Source organism: Dasypus novemcinctus, chromosome 25 (assembly GCF_030445035.2).
Source record: "Dasypus novemcinctus isolate mDasNov1 chromosome 25, mDasNov1.1.hap2, whole genome shotgun sequence".
NCBI classification, from domain to species: Eukaryota; Metazoa; Chordata; class Mammalia; order Cingulata; family Dasypodidae; genus Dasypus; species Dasypus novemcinctus.
The window spans coordinates 49,901,300-49,924,682 of record NC_080697.1 but is presented as its reverse complement, the minus strand read 5'-3'; the positions used below and the strand labels follow the sequence as shown (position 1 = coordinate 49,924,682).

General features: G+C 34.6%; 1 long non-coding RNA gene across 1 annotated transcript; it reads right to left on the bottom strand.

The window, feature by feature from the left end:
- Positions 1-8,694: 8,694 nt before the first annotated feature.
- Positions 8,695-17,382, bottom strand: LOC139437601 (uncharacterized). Its single transcript, XR_011647431.1, has 2 exons — positions 17,338-17,382; positions 8,695-8,856 (listed from the first exon to the last, which is right to left on the bottom strand). It is a non-coding gene; the product is annotated as an uncharacterized lncRNA (long non-coding RNA).
- Positions 17,383-23,383: the final 6,001 nt, after the last annotated feature.

Below are 23,383 nucleotides of genomic sequence, written 5' to 3'. Positions count from 1 at the left end.
TTCTCCCATTTTTCTTCCCTCCCTACCTGAATAAATTACTGGCCTATATAACCTGACATGCTCTTGAAATTTGTTTCTGCAGCATAGTCAGGAACAAAATCCGGTTACACAACTAAAAAATGAGCTATCATCAATAGCAACAAATGTCCCACCCTAATGCTAAGTGTTGGTGGTGGGGTGATATAGGGGAATCCTGTATTATACGCATGATTGTTTTGTAAACTTGCAACTTCATAAATAAATAACCCTAAAACGGTCTATGAGAACTAGGTAATCTGCCACCCCCCCACCCGTGTGATCATTGTATCTATCTCCCTTTCCATTTGCCCACCTTGCTCCTTCCCCCTTTCTATTCCTTGAACATGACAAGATGACTCCTGCCTCAAGGTTTTCAGAATTCATTTACCTCTGCCTAGACAGCCTATATTTTTGCCTGTTTGCTTGTTTACTGGCCATCTCTCTCAATGAGATGCAAATTCCAGGAAAGCAGGATACTCCTGCCTTTTGTTTGTTTCCATTTGTTCATTTGTTTGTTTCACTGTTATAATACCTGGAATAATGGTAGGCCCTCATTAAATTTTTGTTGAAAGACATGACAAACATTGTGTATAACAGAAGATTCTATAATCCCACATTAATGTTTTTGTTGTTTTTAGTTTTAAGTTTTAGAATAATAGAGCTTTGGGGTTTGACAAAATTACAGTAATCATTAAGTTGATGCATGAAAAACCTGAGGCCCACAGATGTTTCACCTTTTTGAGGGTCAGAGAACAGATGTGTGACTAGGACTCAAAACATTACATCTATAGTCTAAAACTTTACCTACTAATCCCTTCTGTTTCCTGTAGCTGTATACCACATTTATTTAAGGTGACATTATATCACAGTAATTTTATTCTCATATTTAACCTAGCTGATGAACTCTTATAGAAGTTCTTCCCAAGGATTACTTGGCAAAAATGTAAATATTTCCTTCAGTTCCAATGATCTGAGCCTCGATACCTACATTACATTCCATAAGCCTTCTAAAATGCTGTTCTAGAGGGTCCCTATGTGATGTTCAAAATATCAGTAATAACTTTCAGCTGATGTGGCTCAGTGATTGAGTGCTGGCTTCCCACTTAACAGGTTCTGGGTTCCATCTCTGGCCCCTGGTACCTCAAAAAAAAAAAAAAAAAAAAAAAATTCGGTAATGATTTTGAAAGAGTGTGTGTGCATATGAGTTTTACATACATTTATAAAATCCCATCCATTTAAGTGTAATTCACTTGAAGGTGTTACAGTAAATGTCCAACAGGTAGTAAACACTAAATAGATATTTTTTGAGTAAATACGTTAATGAATGAATGAGTGAATGAATGAAACTTTAGTAATAGAACCTTTTATATGTAAATTAGCTTTAAACACAAGAACCAGCAGAGTGGGAATACAAAAAATTTAGCTTCAATCATTTAAGTAAACCCTTCATGAGTTACTAGCTATATGTCTTTGGGCAAGTGACTAAAGCTCTTCCATCTTAGTTACATTTTCTGTAAATTGGGATAAAACTATTAAACCTATTTTGCAAATCTGAAATTAAGATTAGTGATAAGACATGAAAGGGGTTTGCCCAGGTATTTTGCTCTCAATAAATAGTGTGCTTTGATGCTCTTATTGTTTGTAAACCATTCTAACACATACCTAGCATTCTGTTTTTTAATCCATTTTATTTAGATTTATTGATAGCAAAGCAAAGGAAGCAATGCAAATAATTAAAAAGCCTAATTAGCAATGGTAAAAATTTTTGAGAACCAAAGATAACAATGAAAGCAAGACTTATGCAATGGGTTAATATTGCAGAAGATAACTCTCCTTTGAGCAGAGACTGAGCAGATGATGATGGCAACGACAGTAATGAGATGTGTTCCTCTAGGACTAAGAGCTGGGCTTTGGATGGAGCACCAGAAAATAATCTTAACAAAGAAAATAGTTATTATTCCCCATATTTAAATAATAACTTAAAATAATTACATTTTTTTTTAAATATTGAAAAGGGTAAGAATTACTTTGTTTATATATTGCTGAATCTGCATTTCTTGAACCAGACTTTGTAATTCTAGCCATTCTAGAGGCTTTAGGGAAATACTTGGTACTCCTTCATGTATATGAGCAGAGAGTGTGTCATATATTTCATTTTAAGTCTGCCTAAATTTAAAAAAATGAAGTTTCCAATTTTCTCAATTCTTTGTTTATTTTCAAACCATTTCTTATGACTAAAAGATAGCACATAAACAGAATATCCATCAGTCCCTCCTCTCCTGGTATTATCATTAAGATCACAATAGAGATTTCTGTAGCAGATATTATGTTTGTATTAGGTTTATGAAGATACATCCATCACTCTGTCTCCTGGCACACATACTCCATAAAATACACAATAAGACAAAACCTACCAATATAATAATAAGCATGCTATTTTATATGTTGCAGATAGATCTGTTTGAAACAGAGAGTTGAATCCCAATAGAAAAGGTAGTCAGTCCTTTCACTGAAGCTTTTATTTGATACTTACTTTGGGACAGAAAAATGAAATTAAAATGAATGAGGAAGGTCCTTCAGTTGTGCCTAACTCTGCCTCAATAACGGATGAGAAAACAGAGGGAAAGAGGAAAAATAATTTTAGTATCCTATTTATGGGATATATTATATTTCAAAGCTCATTCTTCTCTTTCCCATTATAATCTATTATTCTTTATCTCAGATGGATTTCAAAGCATTAAATCTTATACTTTGTAATTTATTAGAAGAAAAAACAGAGACACAATTTAAACTTACATTCTATTATACCCAAGGCTTTGAAATAAGATGACATTCTGTCAATATTTGCTTTTGTTTAATGTTTACATTATTTTTACATAGTTTTTAAAATTTTTATATTTTTCTCTACTCTTTAGTACATTTTGTTACTTTCTTACATGATTATCCTCACTGTCTTTGGTAAGCTATTATTCCTCCTATTTTATTTTCTGGTTTTTATATTTCTTGTGTATTTTTCTACAATAGAATCGTCAAACTAGCTGTTTTCAAGTCACATCTGGTTTGCAGGAATATTTCATTTTATCTTCAGACAGTTTATAAAACAATTCCAGTTCTCAGCCAATATTTAAAAATTAGATATCACATGAAAACCTGTCATTATTGTTTCTCTTGAAAAGGCAGAGATCTGGCAAACTGAACCTGCATTCCAGAATGTCAGCAACTGGCTAGAGCTGAGTAACAGCTGCTCAGTATTGACTGCTAGTTAAGTTGTTTGTAGTTGCCACAACCCCTCAGGCTTCTTCACTTACCTACTTTACCAAACAAGTCTTTTCAGATAATGATATTTATGATCTTTTGTCTAAGTTTTTCATTTAGGATATCTAGTACTCTATGCTGATTTGTCTTCTTGCCCATTATTCATTAATCATTCAATATTCAAATATCATATACAATATTCCTCTGTATATAAACATTAGCTCTACATACAAAATAAGATATGGTTATTCCCTTTTACATGTCCCTCTTATAGCTAAAGTGTCAAATGTAAGTCAAGTAGATAGAACAATGTATAACTGGGCAGATAGATTCTTTCTTTTGGTCTTTCATCAAGAAAAATAGAATCATTATGCATAACTCTCCCTAGGGATTCCATGTTTCCATTCTCCTCTGAAGGTATTAACATGCCTATGTTTATCAAAAACTAACATCAAAGATACAAAAATCTCAGTTAATCCAAAGGGAGGAAAGCCTCAAGAGTCGAAGGAAAGAGAAGGGCTCAACTCCAGAGAAAAAAGTCCTCCTAAACCTGGGCCCGGCTTAGGGAGGAGGGTAGGGAGTTGGAGCCTAGAGTGATTACAACTGAAAGTGGGAGGACTGCATCCAGCATCCAGGTGGAATCTGAGCCTCCTCTTGACATAGAGGTGCAATGGACACAACCAATCCAATGTCCACATAGAAAAGGTGGCATTGGATTGAGAAAATGGACATGGTGGCTGATGGGTATGGGGAAAGGCAGGAAGAGATGAGAGGTGGAGGCGACTTTGGGACATGGAGCTGCCCTGGATGGTGCTTCAGGGGCAATCACTGGACATTGTAAATCCTCACAGGGCCCATTGGATGGAATGGGGGAGAGTGTGGGCCATGGTGTGAGCCGTTGACCATGGGGTGCAGGGGTGCCCAAAGATATACTTGCCAAATGCAATGGCTGTGTCATGATGATGGGAGGGAGTGTTGCTGAGGGGGGGGAGAGGTGGGGTGGGGGAGGTAGGGTTCAATGGGACCTCATATATATATATTTTTAATGTAATATTATTACAAAGTAAATAAAATAAAATAAAAATAAATAAATAAATAAAGAGGTGGTATATTCACAAATACGTGGAAATTAAACAACAGACTGTGAAACAACTAATGGGTTAAATAGGAAAGCAGAAGGGAGATTAGGAAATATCCTGAGGCAAATGAAAATACAACATACCAAAACTAATGGGATAAGCAAAGGCAGTGCTGAGAGGAATTTACACTAAAAAAGAAGACTTCACCTCATATTGGAAGAATGAGAAAAAGAAGAGCAAACTAAACCCAAAGGCAGAAGGAAGGAAGTAACAAAAAATAGAGATAAATGAAATAGAGTACAAAAGGAGAAAGAGAAAGAGACTCTCAATGAAAGCAAACGTTGGTCCTATGAATGATCAATAAGACTGACTAACTTTAGCTAAACTTTGAAGAAAAAAGAAATGCTAAAACAAGCAAAAATCAGAAATAAAATGAGGAAATTACCACTGACACCACTGACATAAAAAGATGATAAGAGGATACAATGAATAACTCTACACTAATAATTCAAATAACCTAGATGAAATAGACAAATTCTTAGAAGCGCACAAACTACCTACACTGACTCAAGAAAAATAGAAGAATTCAAAAAAACAATTAGGAATAAAAATAATGAATCAATAATCAAAAACCTCCCAACAAAGTCCTGAGCCAGATGGCTTCACAGGGAAATTTTACCAAGCATTCCAAAAAGATTTAACTCCAATTCTTCTCAAAAACTCCAAAAAATTGGAGGGAGGGAACACTCCCTAATTCTTCTGTGAGGACAACATTACCCTCGAACCAGAGCAAGATAAAGATACCATAAAAATAAGAAAATCACAATCCATAACTCGTGCAAATATAGATGCAAACATTCTCAATAAAATACTAGCCAACCAAATCCAACAGCACATTAAAAGAATTATATGCCACAATCAAATGGGATTTATTCCTGGTATGCAAGGTGGTGCAACATGAGAAAACCAATTAGTGTTACACATGAAAAAGAAATAAAAGCCATTCAAATTAGACAGGAAGAAGAAGAACGTTCTCTATTTGAAATGATATGATCCTATATACAGAAAATTCTGAAAAATCCACAAGAAAGCTCCTAGAGCTCATAAATGAATTCAGCAAAGTGTCAGCATTCAAGATCAACACCAAAAAATCAGTAGTGCTATTATACACAAGCAGTGAACAGGTGGGAGAAGAAAAAAAGAAAAAAAAATCATTTACAACAGCAATTATATGAATCAAACATGTAGGAATAAAACTAACCAAGGATGTAAAGGATTGTATATAGAAAACTACAAAACACTGCTAAAAGAAATCAAAGATGTAAATAAATGGAAAGATAGACTGTTTTCATGGATTGGAAAACTAAATATTGTCAATTCTACCCAAAGCAATTTTTATCTTCAACACAATCCCAATCAAAATTCCAGCAACTTTATTTGCAGAAATGGAAAAACCAATCATCAAATGTATAGGTAAGGGTAAGTGATCCTGAATAGCCAAAGTCATCTTGGAAAAGAAAAATAAAGTTGGAGGACTCACACTTCTCTATCTTAAAACATATTATAAAGCTACTACGATAAAAAAAAATAAAACAAACAAAACAGCTTAGTACTGGCACACAGACTGGCATATAAACCAACGGAATCAAACTGGAAGCTCAGAAATCAATCCTTATATTTATGACCAACTGATTTTGACAAAGGGGCATAGACCACTCAATTGGGAAAGAAGATTCTCTTCAACAAACGGTGCTGGGAAAACTGGATAACCACTTTGCAAAAGAAAGAATAAGGATCTCTATCACTTCCCTTATACAAAATCAACTCAAAATGGGTGGTATTTGCACACCAATGCTCACAGCAGGATTATTCACAATTGCCAAAGGATTGAAGCAACCTAGTGTCCATCAACTGACGAATGGATAAATAAAATGTGGTATATACTTACGATGGAATATTCAGCTGTAAAAAGGAATGAAGTTTTGATAAATGCAACAACACAGCTGAGCCTTGAAGATACCATGTTAAGTGAAATAAGCTAAACAAAAAAAGGGCAAATACTGTATGATCTCACTGACATGAAATAATTAAAATTAACTCATACAATCAGAATCTAGAAAATAGGTTATCAGGTGAGGGGATGGGGATAAAGAATAAGAAGATAAAGTTTAAAATGTACAGAGTTCCTATTTGGAATGATGGTGATATTTTGGTAATGGATGTTGGTAACGGTAGCACAACATTTTAATCCACAGTACTGAAATGTATTTCTGAATGTGGTTAAAAGGGAAAATAGTAAGTTGTAGATATGGTAATAAATTAAAAAAACAAAACATGAAACTGCACTACACAGTAAAGCTTGAGTTAAACCATGGATTACATTTAATAGTACAATTTTTAAAATGTGCTTTCATCAATTGTAACAAATATAACCACATCACAATCAAGGTGTTAAAATTAGGGTAGTATATGGGAATCCTGTATTTTATGAATAATTGTTTTGTAAACCCACACCTTCTCTAATTAAAACAAAAAACAAAAAAATCCTGCTGATTGCTTCAACAAGCCTTTCTCCATTCCTTTTGATTTTATCAACTACCTGCCATGTTTATTCATCAACATACTATACCACACATTAATGAAAATTCCAGGTGTAGAACAGACTTCCATCATAGATGATCCAAAGGATGATATGTTATCACCTTGGATATTATTCTGTCAACCTTTTGATGCTGCTCTCTTAATTATTAGTTCATGTCTTAAACAGCCTCTCCCCTTGTGGTAACAAGATTTTCACTAGCATCTCTAGGCTTGATAATGAACATCAAGTTCAAAATTAGGAGAAAGATTTTCTCTTCAAGTATTGATATTGGGCCTTTCTGGGTGATGTGGGCCATGTGCCTATCCCTGAACAAATTATAGGTTCAGAATGGAATGTGCTTATTGTTTTATGGGTCAGTAAACTGTCAACCCATTCAAACCACATTGAACCATAAAGGGCCAGAGTGGTGCTCCAGGCCAAACAGGTGCTATTTGTACATAAAAAAGGAACAGAAGTTGGATACACACACACATACATATGCACACACACTTTTCCACTGAAGAGATATTTATATGTAGGAGAATGGATTATATATCCGAGAAAAACAAAATAAAAAAGCTAAGGACCACAACTCAAGGAATAGTTATATACAGATTGAAGGCAAGGAGAGATATTAAGGAAAATGTTATTCCAAGGATAGACAGGGGGGAAAAAATGGATAGAAAACTAATTTAAGATAATGTCTTAGATTTAAGTATAACATTGAGTTAATTCTTCACTGATTCTTACTGTAACTGAATTAAAAATGAGAGTAGTTTAGATGCCATATTGTAGAAGACTACGTGATCATCATTTCATCTCTCTATATGTATGGACATAAAGTTATATGAGGTCACTTAGATATAGTTAATAAAGTCTAGGAATTGATGACTCTTTATTCCTTTAAGTCCTTTTAGTCTACTAATTACAACAGATGTTGATATGTAAGGATTGAGTGTGCTGTTCTTAATGATATGATCCTTATTAATTTTAAAACATAACTGGGATTAACAAGATAATTGAGACTTTAAACATAATATCTGAGAAAATTACTCTCATTTTCCAAAAATCCTAAATATTCCACTTGTTCATTTTTGGACTTGGCATTGCAAGTGATCTTAACAGCATACAGGACAATTTTGTATATGAATCCTTAGCCCAATTCCTTTCTTCTTAAAATTGTAATTTAGAGATGGCGCATTGCTTAAAATGCATTTTAAACACAAACCTCAGAGGAAAAATATTTCTGGAATTTTGGGGAAATTTCTCCTATTTTCTTTAATAATACCTTGTTTACAGGAATAAGATGTTTACCCTGAGCTTAAAAGTATCTGCAGTAAGAACAAATACTGTTCAATGACAGTGCAACAGAGATGCAACAGGGGTTCTTAGTCTTTACATAAACTCTGCCTCAATTTTGCTAAAAAACTAACAAAAAATCCTTGGGCTTTTCTGTTTTCATGTCCTTATCTTTGTATGATATTATAACCTTAACAAAAAAAAGTAAAGTACTTAAAATACAAACAATAAAAAGTAATTACTTCTATCATTAAGACTCATTATGAAAAAATTAATATTGAGGACAAATTTTTGATTCTTCATTTTGTATATTATTCCACAAAATAACTTTCAGAAGCCCTTGTATAATTTATTAAAGAATACTTATTGAACAAGTAGCTATTCTTTGACAGGCATTGTACTTTATCTCTGGGGATACCAACAAATATTAAAAGATAAAATAACTCTTATTAGTGTTCAAAATTTCAGGTTCAACTCTTTTATTTCCACCTGAGGTTTCCAGTCAAGGTACCATGAATGTGAAGCTGGATAAGAGTTTTGAAATATTACATTTTCTCTTTAATTTCCCTCTTCTTCCTCCACGTTCAAACAGCCACATTTTCTTCTTCCTGACTTCAGAAGAATCTAGGAGGGTCAAAAGAACAGAATAACATTTAAACTTTCTAGCTTTGGTGTTTCTAAAATTGTAATCTGAAAATCTGAAGAATTTCCCAGAGGGAATGGAAGGATGTGGTAAGATGATATATGGTAGAAGCAAAATGTCTGGGAGTGCCAGTGATAAGCCTTTCTTCCTATCCCCAATTCATTTTGTAAAGAGAGGCCCTTGGATATGGAGGAAGAAAAAGAGATAGCACAGGCAAGTGAAAGAGGGAGTACATCAAGGAGGTAGTCACCTGGTTTATCTAAGAAAAATTGATCTAAGGCAATATTAGCAAAAATTCTAACCCTCAGAGGTGAGAGAGCACAGCTAGCTGTAGAGGGGTCCTTTTGTCAAGGACCATATGTACCTGAGTGATAATCTGGTTCAGTGCCTTAGAATAACATAAGTTCCTTGGAATCTTGACAGAATTCCTGGGAAATCCTCAAATAATTGAGGTTATAAATCTTAGAAGCATAAAACAGAAGCTTGAAATATAAATTGTCTGATCATCAAAAATAACAATGGGGTATTTCCTACACAACTAGATAGAACTGAACCTCAGTTCCTTCTTGCTTTCATCCCCAAGAAGCAATCACTCATCAAGAGTTGTTGAATTTCCCACCACACTATTACTTCTTTGTTCAGAGGATCATTATTTACTGTCTGAGTTAGTGTATTTGTTTCCTAAAGCCTCCCTGCCTGCAGTCTGACTGTACCTCTGATCTTCCAAATATAACCACACCTGCTTTCTTCCCTCAATTATCAGCACTTCTTGACTCATATTTGAAAACTGAACAACAATGAAATGCTTGCAGTCACCTGTAAACAAAATATGTCATTTCTGTGTTTAGCCTTTGGCTTTTTTTATCTGCTTGGGATAGTCTACTATTGTAGACATGGAGAGAGGTTTAATTATTTGCATATGAGAAGGCCAGAACTCATAATAATTTTGGGAAGGAAAAAGGAATTTATTTATGGCTGGCTGGACTTGGGAGCTTTCTGTTCAAAACCTGAGCCCCAAACAAGATTTTCGAGTTCCTTTTATACAGAGGAAGAGTTAAATGTTTTTTTGTTTCAGTGCTCAGTAAGTTTGAATTAATACATATCAAGGTAAGCTTTTAGCATTGACTTCATATATTCTAGGTAAGCTTTTAGCATGGACTTCATACATTCTAGATAAGCTTTTAGCACATTTGGTTTGCATTTTTCCTGAATACTTAAAGTTTATAGAGTTTGCAATGCTAAACTGTTTTTCTGGGACTGGAGTCATTGTCATGGTTACCAAGGGCAGGGCTGCAGTTCTCACTGTCCCACATGCACAGCTCAGGACACACACAGCTCAGGTTATCTACAAAGATATGAACAGCCCCCCACTCATAGCCTATATTATTCCCCCCTTTATGCCAGCTTAACTTGCTAAACTTTGGCATAATTATCATCGGAGTTATGAGGTGGGTTACTGTTTATTGTTTTGATTGATTATCCCACTTATTAATTTTTTTCAGTGAGGGCCTAAAGACAAAGTTTCTGGGTAACATTCGAGTTTATCCTGTTTTCAGAAGAAGTTCTCATTCTGGACAGTAGAATCCTGGGGGTGGGGCCCCCCAGCAGTCATCCTGAGGGTTACTGGTGCTTACATGGATTTCTTGCTAGGTTCCAGACCCATCTATTAATTTCATTTTACCCTTAGAGAGTTTACACCTTCAATTTTAAAGGGGTGTTGAAGGAAAATGATTTCTTTTCTATAACCACTTCCTTCTGGCCATGGGTTGTAGTCCTTACATAGCAAGATGTAAAAATTTTGTTATTTTATTTTGACTGGAGGAAGATGGATCTGGCATTCTGTATGAAGCTGGATGAAGTTTTCATATGGTTAATAAGATGTTCATTCTGAAAGAAATAAACTTGATTAGAATTTTGGAATACCTGTTTTTTAAAAGAGGACATTGGATTACAGAGGTAGACAAGGTTAGGTGCCTATAAAGATGATACCTTTTTTTTTAAGTTGGTGGGGAACTATATATCTATCTATCTATCTATAGATAGATAAAATTTTTTAAATTCCCTTTTTATTTCTCTCCCCTTCCCAACCCCCCCCCCCCCCCAGTTGTCTGCTCTCTGTTTCCATTTGCTGTATGTTCTTCTGTGACCACATCTATCCTTATCAGTGGCACCGGGAATCTATGTTGCTTTTTGTTGTGTCATCTTGTTGTGTCAGCTCTCCGTGTGTGTGGTGCCATTCTTGGTCAGGCTGCACTTTCTTTCGCACTGGGCGGCTCTCCCTACAGGGTGCACTCCTTGTGCATGGGGTTCCCCTAAGCGGGGGACACCTCTACACAGGGGACACCACTGCGTGGCACGGCACTCCTTGCGTGCATCAACACTACGCATAAGCCAGCTCCATACAGGTCAAGGAGACCCAGGGTTTGTACCATGGACCTCCCATGTGGTAGGTGGGTGCCCTATCCATTGGGCCAAGTCTGCTTCCCTATATATTTTTTTTAAGTTATTTTATTTTCAGAGAGAAATTGTAATAGATAACAGTATTAGGTATGTAGCTTTGTTTTGAAGATACATTCCAGGCTGTTTAATGATTGACACTCATGTGCTTTGTTAGGTGCTTTTGGTGAACTGGCACCTTTTGGGCAGTTGGTTTCATTCAGGATTATGCACTAAGTTGGAAATTCTCTTAGTTTTTAGCTGTGGGAGTGATCAGAACTACAGAATAAAGTTTTCACATTTTGGTCTTAATTGAATAATTTCTGGTCATTTTTATTGTTTAATAGGTGACCCACTGCTAGGAAGCAAACCTCATTTTGCCACACAGTAGAGTACAGTAGAGAAGTAGGGTGGCTGAGCTTGGTATTAATTAACTGGTTATCTGTAAGCCACTAGTGGCCCCACTGTCTTTAACTAAGATGGTTATTTTACTTTATAGACATGTTTATTAACTATTTAGAAAATGAAGCTTACCAGGAATTTAACATGTTTAATGTATTTTGTACCGGATTTAGAATAGAAAAGATAACATTATAATTATTAGGCATATAAATAGAACAGGATAAAGGTATAGCACTTAATATTAATTAATGTATTAGTTAATGCATAAGGATTCTGAGTTGCAATTAATAGTTTTAAGTTTCAGGTTTGTAATACTTTACATGTTATCTCTCCATGGGAGCAGACCATAATGCAAATTTGTATTCAAATTTTACTTATGGTACTCTGGTGATTATGGCTCCACTTGATATGTTCTTTTCAGTGAGCAAGTCACAGCATCGTTGATCCTAAAGAGAAGCTAAGAAGGTAGTTTTCAGTATTTCACTGACCTGGTGCATAGTGCTCTCTGGCACTATGGAACAGTGCCAGACTGGAGGTGATATCCATTGTATATTTGGCCATACTGAGCCATCACTGGCTGCTGAAGGAGTTTGAAACTGCAACGTAGTTTCCATCAACTTCAGGAGCACAACTGGAGACGTGATGAAGTAGATATTTTTATTTGAGGGGTCAGTGACCAGCCTAGCCAATAACTCATATGGAGAGGCAACCTGTAATGTATTCAAGGCCTGGTTTGAGTGGACAAGAGAGTTTGACAATGTCAAAGTTCATCCCTTGTTTTTATATATTTTTTAACATTTTTAATGCAACACATTATATATCAAATGACTGTGTTTATTTTTTATACTTTTACCATGAAGATATTAGCAGGCATTTTACTTTAGTAATAGAGGGGAAAAACTATTTTTCATTGTTAAAATGAAAATGGAAGATACACAATGGAATCAAGGTAACTTTTCATTACCATTTACTTAAATATGCACCTTGCAGTGACCTTTAGACAGGTTTTATTATCACGAAGTTATTCTTTGCCATAAATACCAATCCAGGTTTTTAGTTAACAATGGCTTCTAGAACTAGAACCATTTAAATGTCTCAGTTTGGAACACGTTTTTTATAAAAATTTTACAACTGACCACAATTATAGACTGGCAAATTTACTCCAGATTATAATTGGCAACCAATGGAATCTACCTCATGCACTTAAGAGGGAGCAGTTTTACACTTATTTTATTAAACATGAGTTTACAGTTTTCATTATTTTAAAGATTCAACATATACAATGTTAACTTATTAACCTGGTAATCATAAACCCATGAGATAATACTTAAGCTAAACAAGTGAAACTCTTATTTATTAAACAAAGAATGTTGTTTTCCTTTTTTTATAGGGGCTTAAAACTTTTGTTTTTGATAATTTTAAAACTGTGAATAATTTCAAAAGCATATAACTTTTAGGCTCTGGAATATAAAGCAATTATTTAACCTGTTTTAATTATAATTTAGTAAGGATTTCATAGTTTTTTAACAGTTCTGCATTTAGATTTTTTTATATGACCTTTTATGCCATTTAGTTTAATTTAGGTTTTAGAAATATATATTACTTATATAACTGCATATTTAACTTTAGCAAATAGGCAGACATGAATGGTTTTATACAGAAACACCATTTAAAACTTTTTTCTTTGCTGATTAATTTAAAAATATAGTTCCCTCACTGACTTTCCTAGTTACATTGCAGTTTGGAGGGAACCTGGCAAGCATTTGGGCTTCTGTTTAGACTGGGAAGAAACCAGGTAGCTTTTACCCATTTTTTTTCCTTTGAGACAGCCTGAACAATGGGGGAGGGGGGTTGTTTAGTAAGGCCTGGTACCCTAGGAAGAGTATTGCTTACTCCTGGAAAACCTGACAACAGTTATTTTTGATTTCTGGTGGAAATAGCCAATTAGCATTAATTTATATTATTTAATTTTAAAGAGTAAGGAAAATGACAGTTTTTCCTTTAAAAGGGTAAAGAGGAAATGAGAAGACCAAAAATATTTAGAATGGCATAAAAGTGATATGCATAAGCCCCTTTCCTTTTAATCTAACTATAAGTTTTTAAAGTTAATTATTAAGTTGAATTGCTAAAGGGTGGAGCCATAAGTTAAGGCAAATGTGAATGCAGTTTACAATTACCATTACAATAGTTGAAGACCAGGGGTGAAATTAGTTATAAAATAACTATAGAATGAGTTTAAGTAATAACTGCCACTATCACAGTAAGCATTAGATGAACCCAAAGTAGCCATAAACAGAGAGAAATCCATTCAATATCACCATTATAATAGCCAAAATCCAGGCCACATTTACTCCATTGTAATAGCTTTTGTTATAAATTTATATATATATGTAAAGATACTTATACAATGATTTTAATCCTTAGTTACAGTTTTTAGTATGTTTTACTTTAAGGTGAATTTGGATACCTTTATTAATTAAGTTACAAGAACCTTATTAGTAACAACCCTGCAAAGCTTTCCTGTTTTGTGTAGTAACTGAACAAATTTTACCTGTGGGATATGCATTTAATTTACCAGCAAAACAGTATTGGCATTTAAAGATTCATTTTAAGTTATATTTTACCATGATTTCTTAGGTGCAAGCAAACTGACAAAATCCAAACACAGATTTTAAAGTTGAACACAAAGTTAAGCACAGATTAAAACAGAAGAATTCCATATCTTAGCATTTTAAGAAACTCCCTGACCCTAACTGATGGCATATGAGGTCTTATTTCGATTACTATTTACATTTTTTATAGGCACAATTGAGTTTAAAACCTCAAATTGAGAAATTTGAGGTTTATTTTTCTAATTTTTAAGGAGACATGACATGAGGTTTTTGGGTTTTCAGATTTATCTGGGTTTTTTCCTGCAGTTTTTATGACCCTTACTGTTGACTGCTCCCTGCCAGACCTTTAAAAGAGCTATCAAGTGATTAGAGGTTTCTTGTTTTCAAGCAATAGCCTCCTGTCTTTAGACTAAGGTATTTTACCAGTTTACACCTTTAAAACATTTCAAAGCATTTCTACATAGACTTACAAAGACAGAGATTTAGAAAAGAAGAACCTGGGCAGAAGTCAATTATACAAATTTCTTTTGCCCTTTGATGCTTTAGGGAAGGAACTTTATAGCATTTATTCTGATCCTGCTCTGCATCCCCTTCACCTCCCCCCTTTTCCAGGCTTTCCATTTTTGCTATGCCTTCTCCTAAAGGGAGGAGGGCAGACAAGGTGATGGTAGCAAGTTTCAGGCTGCTAAAATGGCTTGAAAGAACTTTTCAAATTCAGCACCTTTCCCGGGAACCCCCCACCCTGGCAGAGCTATGATTTAAGTTATTGGCTCCATCAGCTACCCTGACTAGGCCAATTTTAATAAACTTGGGTGCATGACATGGACATGGACACAGACAATCCCCGAGCTCTGGGAAATAGGGCAGACCCAGAGAGGCAAGACAGCAGAGCATGTGCACACACATTCAAACACCGTGGTTTTGCTCTATAAACTACAATCAATTCACTCCTTTGCTAATGGCAAGGGAGGGTTCCAGCTTAACCAAATTTTACCTCTTTACATAACTACACCATCTTAACACTAGCATTTAGCAGACAGACAGAAGCACAAAACGTATTAATCTGACTCACAATTTTTACATGTATTTTTTTCGGCATGGCTGCCCCCACAGCCATTAAAAACTTTAGAAAGAAAGAACACTTAACATTAACATCTGAACAGGATCTCCTGCTTACACTTGCTGTCTATAAAGCAAACTCATCTGCAATTCAGCACCATAAGAAAAGATTCCCACTAGGCCTTTCCACTGTTTAACTTTATACCCAGACCAAGCTTTACTAGAAAGCCAGTTCATTTTCCTGTAACCAAGTTTCTCAAAATCCAGACCAATTTCGAGGATGGTTAGGACTCGAACCTATAAACATCCTTTCTTATTACGATCAAGCCTTCACTACCTCTGTGGAGACAAGACCAGAACCAGATGCTAACATGCAGGTAGACAAACCCAAACACCAGGCTTTTTCCTTTTTTCTTTCCTTTCAGGCCTGGAGGAGACAGCTTCCCCCCAAATTTCTGGAGGTAATGGGGTCTCCTGGGAAGTGATTGGGGTCCCTTCCTAGCAATCAAAGCTAGGGTTTTTCCTGACATTATGGTCCCAGGGGAGTCTTATCTTTTTCCATGTTTGGAATCTTTTTCATTCCCATAATTTTTTTCCAGACCTTCCATTGCCCTCGATTTTTGTCGGGAAGATTCCAGTGGAGCCCACATCTTTTCTGGACTAAATTTAATCCAGGGGCACCCAGGTTTGGCATTCACCTGAGTCCTGCTGGCTTCCTTGGGGATCCAGAAGGGGTAGCGAAATGCTACCTTCTCTGGACTTCATTTGCAAATCCCAGATGAGCCCCCAGATATTGTAGACATCGAAAGAGGTTTAATTATTTGCATATGAAAAGGCCAGGTCTCGCAATAATTTTGGGAAGGAAAAATGAATTTATTTATGGCTGGCTGGACACACGAGCTTTCTGTTCAAAACCTGAGCCCCAAACAAGATTTTCGAGTTCCTTTTATACAGAGGAAGAGTTAAATGTTTTTTTGTTTCAGTGCTCAATAAGTTTGAATTAACACATATCTCCCACATCCTAGGTAAGTTTTTAGCATGGACTTTATACATTCTAGGTAAGTTCTTAGCACATTTGGTTTGCATTTTCCTGAATATTTAAAGTTTATAGAGTTTGCATTGCTAAACTGTTTTTCTGGGACTGGAGTCATTGTCATGATTACCATCTGCAGGGCTGCAGTTCTCACTGTCCCACATGCACAGCTCAGGACACATACAGATCAGGTTATCTACAAAGATATGAACAGCCCCTCGTTCATAGCCTATATTACTACCATCAACCCATTTTTAGCTTATTATTTATTACTCAGCATTTAAGACACAGTTTAGACATTATTTCCTCAAGAAGGTTTCCTAACCCTTCCCTTCTCCCATGTGCATATCTCTATCAAAGAACCAATAATATTATATATAATAATCATTATTAATATCTAGGCAGGGTTTTAAACTCCTTGAGGACAGGAGATAGCTTTATTCTTCTTTGTATATCCAAAAATAACAGATTATCTGACACTTAGGTGTTATTGAATGTATAAGAGTATGAGAGTATCACACCAGTAAGAGCATAATATGTCAAACTAAAGAAATTGAATTAACTTGTGAACTATCTAAAGTTAACTGAAAGTTTTTAAATTGAGTAACAATTATATTTACTAGTGACATAAAAAGCTCTCCACAAATATTTCTTGAATTTAAATGTTTTAGAAAGATCACTGCTGATAAGGTGAAATTTACCTACCAATAGGAAGGAAGGTATGTAGACAACTGGGATACAGAAATATATCACCAAGTGAACAGCCTGTAAGGAAGATGAATGTGGGAGTGTGTTTGGCATGTTTAAGTACAACAGGCATAGAGTTGGGATAATAATTTGGAAGAATTATGCTGACTGGATAGGAATACTCAATCTGAAATCAAACTCCCCTGGTAAGAGAAAACACCACAGGTACTTACTCTTTGTTGATGGAATCTTCGTTGCCTCGATTCCTTTCCTCTAAAGTAAAGATAAATATAACAACTGCTTCACAGGATTACTATAAGAATTAGATGATAAATATTAAGCATTTACCACATTTCTTCACTTGTAATAAGTGCTCAGTCAGTGTTACCTATTATTATGGTTTTCATGAGTCATTTCTTCATTGTAATCTCCTACTGAATATGCATTTTTTAATTCATTTGCCCGCTTTTTGACAGAGTGATATCAGCAGGATATAAATACAGTGAATCATATGTACTTGTTTCACCATGCATTATTCTAGGTAAATATTTTTAAACTGTGCTATCAGTGTAATGATTCTATATGAAAAAATGTTTTAAATATGTCTACCACCAAGAATTAGTCAAAACATTCTAATTGTAGTTGTGCTTTAAGAATATATGATTTTAATTTTTATATACTTATAAAATAGTTCAAAACTTTCAAAGTATAATTTATTTAGATAGGCTTGTTTTTCTCTAAGCAGGAATTTTCTAATTTTTTTCATTTATCTTTCCTTCTCTTTAACCATAAAGACCTATCATGAGCTCTAATTTTAAAACCATTGATTTAACAAACAAAACTGGCATTCTAGAAAGATGTCTTTCACATACAAATAATCACTAGAGAAATAAACTTATTTTTAAAAATGTAATCACTTAATAAAAACACAAAATATAAAAATTCTAAAACCATTCAGAAAACAGTAAGGCAGTGTCCATGAAACCAGTTTGAGAAATATGGTTTTCTTGAGTATTTGAGTTTTTAAAAATTAGATACTTTTTTGATAGAGAAATGATGAAGGACTGAAAAGCGTAAAGCTAAGGTGTTAGGACCCCATGCTCTTGGAAATTACAAATATCTGAGACATATAAATTTGAGAGCATATAAATGGTAAGTAAACTCTAGATCTGGAAAACAGGCTTTACCTGAGTCATTCCAACAGAGAATCAATGACCCTCAGCAATCCCTAGATCTTATTCAATTCATAGCCCTTTTAATCAACAGAGAGTAAATCCACTTGAGGAAAGAACAGTTGTAACTCCACAAGTTCAAAGCGTGAACCTTCCTCCTGGCCTTCCAAAAGAGAACTCCAGTCATTCATGAGAGTAAACATGCACTAGAGAAAGGAAAATACCCAGACATTTTGAAAATTATTGGACACTGGTACTGGGAATCCATGGCAACCCAGAATGCCACAGTGTTCCCACACGTCAGAGTAATGTGATAAAAGGAATTTGTACCCAAATCCATCTTACTGGGAACTCAGTGCACTATGGACATATCTTGCAGTTATCTTTCAGATCTTTAGTGTACGAACAGGACAGATATATCTAGTAATTGGCAGAATGCCACATTAACCTCTTGGCACTTGTCTATTAAGTTGGAAAGCACAAAGTGGAAGTGTCTGGAGTTCCATTGCCTTATCAAAATAGTAAACTAAAAGCAATATTACATGCCTGAGTGATTAGTGCCATCATCAATGACTTTCAATATTCAGAGATGATAATTCCTATTACATGTGTATTTGACACATTTGATTGTTCTGTGAAGAAGACAAATGTATCTTTGAGGAATTTAGTTGATCATACAGTTATTACACTAAAATTGCCGTTGCATTTATAGATTATTTTCTTCAACTAAAATAATTCAACAAATCACCTGGCACATATCACAAAGCTATTGCACTACTCATTTCAATAAAGAGAGGGGGGAAATAAACATTTTCATTAACCTAGCAAGGACTGCAGTGGCTAGCTTTTTATTACAGCGTATGGGTGATTTCTCAACATGCAATTCAGAGTCCCTTCAAAGTCTGAATAACCCTGATTCTAGACTGAATATAACCTAATTATATCATGGTTTCTCAATGCCTCTTGTAATACTTATTATTTTCACCAGTTGACACTAACTTCTCTAATAAAGGTCAACAGATGCAAAGTACCTAGAATTGACATAGCAAAGCAATTAATGTGAAATTTTTCAATGAGGTTGGCAACTTAATTGCCCTGAAATTTCTACCCAAATACACACAAATAATGGCTAATATTTACTAGTTTCTGTCTAGCATATAATTTGAGAAATATTTTCCCACTACTTTCAAAAGAGAAAAAAATCATTTGTATCAGGGTGTTTCTGACTATACCTTTGATCAATAACTTCATCAAACATGACATGGAAATATTACATCCAAATTGTTTATAACTTGTCTAGTGGTTTCAAGAAATGCTAAATTGACACCATGTTTGGAACATAGTAGGTAGGATTATTTTTTCTATCTAAAACAAAAGCATTATTACTAAGGGCTTAAAGTATTTTTTCACAAACTAATCAATTTTGGTCCCTTAAAATTTCTGTATTTAAAGTCCTAATGTACCGAAATGTGGAAACTTCAGACTAACAAACTATCCTCAAATGTCAAGTTTCATATTTAAAAAGTTAAGCAATATTTTGCTCCACCAAATAGGGAAACTAGATCTTTGGGGTGTTATGAGAATGATGAATTCATATTGGTATAATAATCTCAGCAGTTTTCAGGTATTTTTTTATTGTACATCAATTTCTGGAAGGAAAAGGAAATAGATTATTTTAGACATAAGATAAGTCTTCTAAGAGAAGTACTAATTAATCCAGCAAAACCAGAAGTGTTATAATGAGAATCAATGAAAGCACTCTAAAAACTACAGACACAGGGATTAGCTTAGTCCTATATTTCTTTGTTACACTGAATAGACTCTCCACTTCATGATCTATAATCAATAATAAATTAAATTACTTGTTTATAAAATCCAGAGTAGTGAGATTTCAGACTTCAGATGCTGCATGCAAGCATTTTTAGAAGTGGCTGGTTTGTATGTAGATTATGAACAAATTTCTTTAATGGTACACTTAAGTGTGAATATGAAATATTTGTCTGCTAAACTTAAGATTTTAAAAGTCTTGAATAACAACAATATTATCATATAGCTAAATCTGCTTTGAAGATAATATTATTGATACCTTCAGCAAATAGTTATTAAATACCTACTATTTGGCAGCCATATTGTTATATACAGGGTATCCAAAAAATTAATATGCTTTAGTTTATTTAGTTAGTACCTAACTAAGGAAGGAAAAAAAAAATAAGTAAAAGTGATGACAAATGCATTACAAAAAAATTTTTGGAAAAAGACATGTAAAAGAGGTAACAGAACAATCATCCAGACTGAGAAATGTTGAAGGAAGACCTAGAAGCAGCAGAAAATTGCATGTCTTTTTTTTTTTCTAATTTTGATATATACAAAAACATAAATTATATGCAAGCACAGATTCTGAAGCATTAGTGGAAAACCTTTGGAATCACAATCAACTTAAAGAATAGAAATTACCAATAAAATTGCATCTATGTCTTTTCCTACCCACCCCCTGCATACCTCCCAGTGATAACTATTAGCTTCAATTTTTTGTAAATTTCTTTCCCATCCCTAATTACACTGTACATTCCTTGGATTAAGAAACTATAATTTGTTTATCTTTGAACTGTCAGTAATTTCATAAAAAACATCTTTTTTCTTCTAAAGCAGGTATATTCCTAGATGTAGAGTTCTAAAATAGTGATTCAGTGGCACAGACTACTTTCATACTGTGACTTTTTCATCTTCAACATCTAACATCATAATAATGGGCCTTATCTTTGGTGTAATCAATCAAAATAGGAAAAAAAGCATGGAAGATCAAACAGTAAGTTTTTAATGACTAAGGCTTGGAAGTGGTATCAATCACTCATATTTATATTCCATTGACCAATTCAGTATTATGGTATCACCCAGATGAAAAGTGGTGGGAAATGTGGCTCCTGACTGAGTAGCCACTTCCCAACATACCTCAATATTAACAAAGTGGAGCAAGGATCTTTCTGAGTAATTAACTTCCTCTTCCCAAATTATGTTCTGTTTTCATGTCTTGCTTGTTTTGCTAATATTTTCATTCAGACTTTGGTAAGGTTGGTAGATTTTAGACTGGCCAGTAATCTTCCTCTCACATCCTAACAGGATTTTTCTCCAGAATACTTAAACTAAAGAATGGCTAAATGATGTTTTCTAAAGAGGAAGGAAACAAAAAAGAAGGAGCCTTGAATAACAAGAAAGAACCTTGGATAATAAGAAAGAATATGGTAAGCAAAAGTATGGATAAATACAATGAATTTTCTTTCTCTTCTTGATGTTTTGATGCAAAAATTATGACATTGCCAGATGTCATTCCAAATGTATGTAGAGGATAAACTTAAGACAATTACGATATAAGTAGGGAAGGCAAAGTGATGGAGGGTAAAGTTTACATATTTCACTCAAACTGGTAAATGACAACACCTGTCACTGTGATGAATTACATATATATAATGGAATAACTAGAACAACCCCTTAAAAAGTCGTACAAAGAGGTACATCCAAAAATTCTAGAGATAAGTCAAAATGGAATTTTTAAAAATTTCAAGGAGTGGGTGTAGCTCAGAACCTCCTGCTGTAATGAGCTAGACACCACCTCCTGCCACAACAAGTTCATGCCACAAGCCAGTAGACACTGTAGCCCATAGAGAGTGGATGTGGATCAGACGGTTGGGCACTTGCCTCACATGTGGGAGGTCATGGGTTCAGTTTCTGGTGCCTCATGGAGAAGTCGAGCAAACAATGACCAAACAGATAAGAGAACCATCTGGGGAATGGAGGGGATAAATAAAGAAAAATAAAGCAAATAAATAAATCTTTTTTAAAAAACGGCATACATAAGCCCTAAAATATAAAAAATTGTATTAAATGTATATTGTCCAAATATACTGATTAAAAGACAGTGATTGCCAGAGTGGACTAAAAATATGGCCCAATTATGTGATATTTATAAGAAATGCACTTCAAACATAGTAATATAGAGTGATTAAAAGTAAAAAGATGAAAAAATATATATCATGCAGGCATAAATCAAAGGAAAGCAGGAGTGGATATATATATATATATTTTAAAGCATTTTTCCTCTATTTTTAAAGTGCTTTAGATTTCATAAATATTACTTTGAAAATATAGGGGATTCCCATATATACCTACCCCTTCCCCTCCCACTTCCCCCATTAGTAACATTTTTCATTAGTTTGGTACATTTGTTACAAACAATGAACACATATTAAAACACTGCTACTAAGCATGGTCTATAGTTTATGTTGCTGTTTACACTGTGCACCACACAATTTTATAGGTTTTGACAAAATCTATAATATCTTGTATCCATCATTCCAGTATCATGCAGAACAATTCCAAAATCCCCAAAATGCCCCATGTTATACCTATTCTTCCCTCTTCCTCCCTTCAGAACCTCTGGTGACCACTATCTTTATATCATGTTACAAGTTCTTAAATTATCAGAATAATAATAAGTCTACTTTAGTCCACAGGTGCAAACCCTTATGTTTGTTTGCTCTTCTATGGTGAGAATTTTGGGTTGGTGATGACCACCTTTAGTGTGATGCCCACCCTTATGTTTGTTGGTAACCCTTATGTTGGTAACTCTTATGGTTGTTTTCTCTTCTATTGTGAGGATTTTGGCTCAGACATAAAAGAGATTTTAGGCAAATGCAAAATGCAAAGAGCACCTCTGCTTCTGACTGAGAGGGGATTTAGATCCCAGGACCAGATGGACGGAACTGTCTTGCTTGCAGTTGTAGAAATTCTCTGTTTTTGGGGGGTGAGCATTGTTCATCATCATTCTTTTGTTCACTGTCGTGGGTAAGTCTGATAAACTGGAGAGTAGGTGTTGCTTGCAAATTTACTGAGATTTGGGGCTCAACCAGCCAGAAGATTTAACCTCTGGAATACATATTTAATGGGTATAGTGCTAATTATAGGGGTGGCTATATTAATAGCAAATTAGTAGACTTAAGAGCAATGAAAATTACCAGAGGCAAGATGAAACATTAAATATTGATGAAAGGGTCAATCAATATAGAGGACATTGTAATTCTTAATTTTGCACCAAACAACAGAGCTAAAAAGT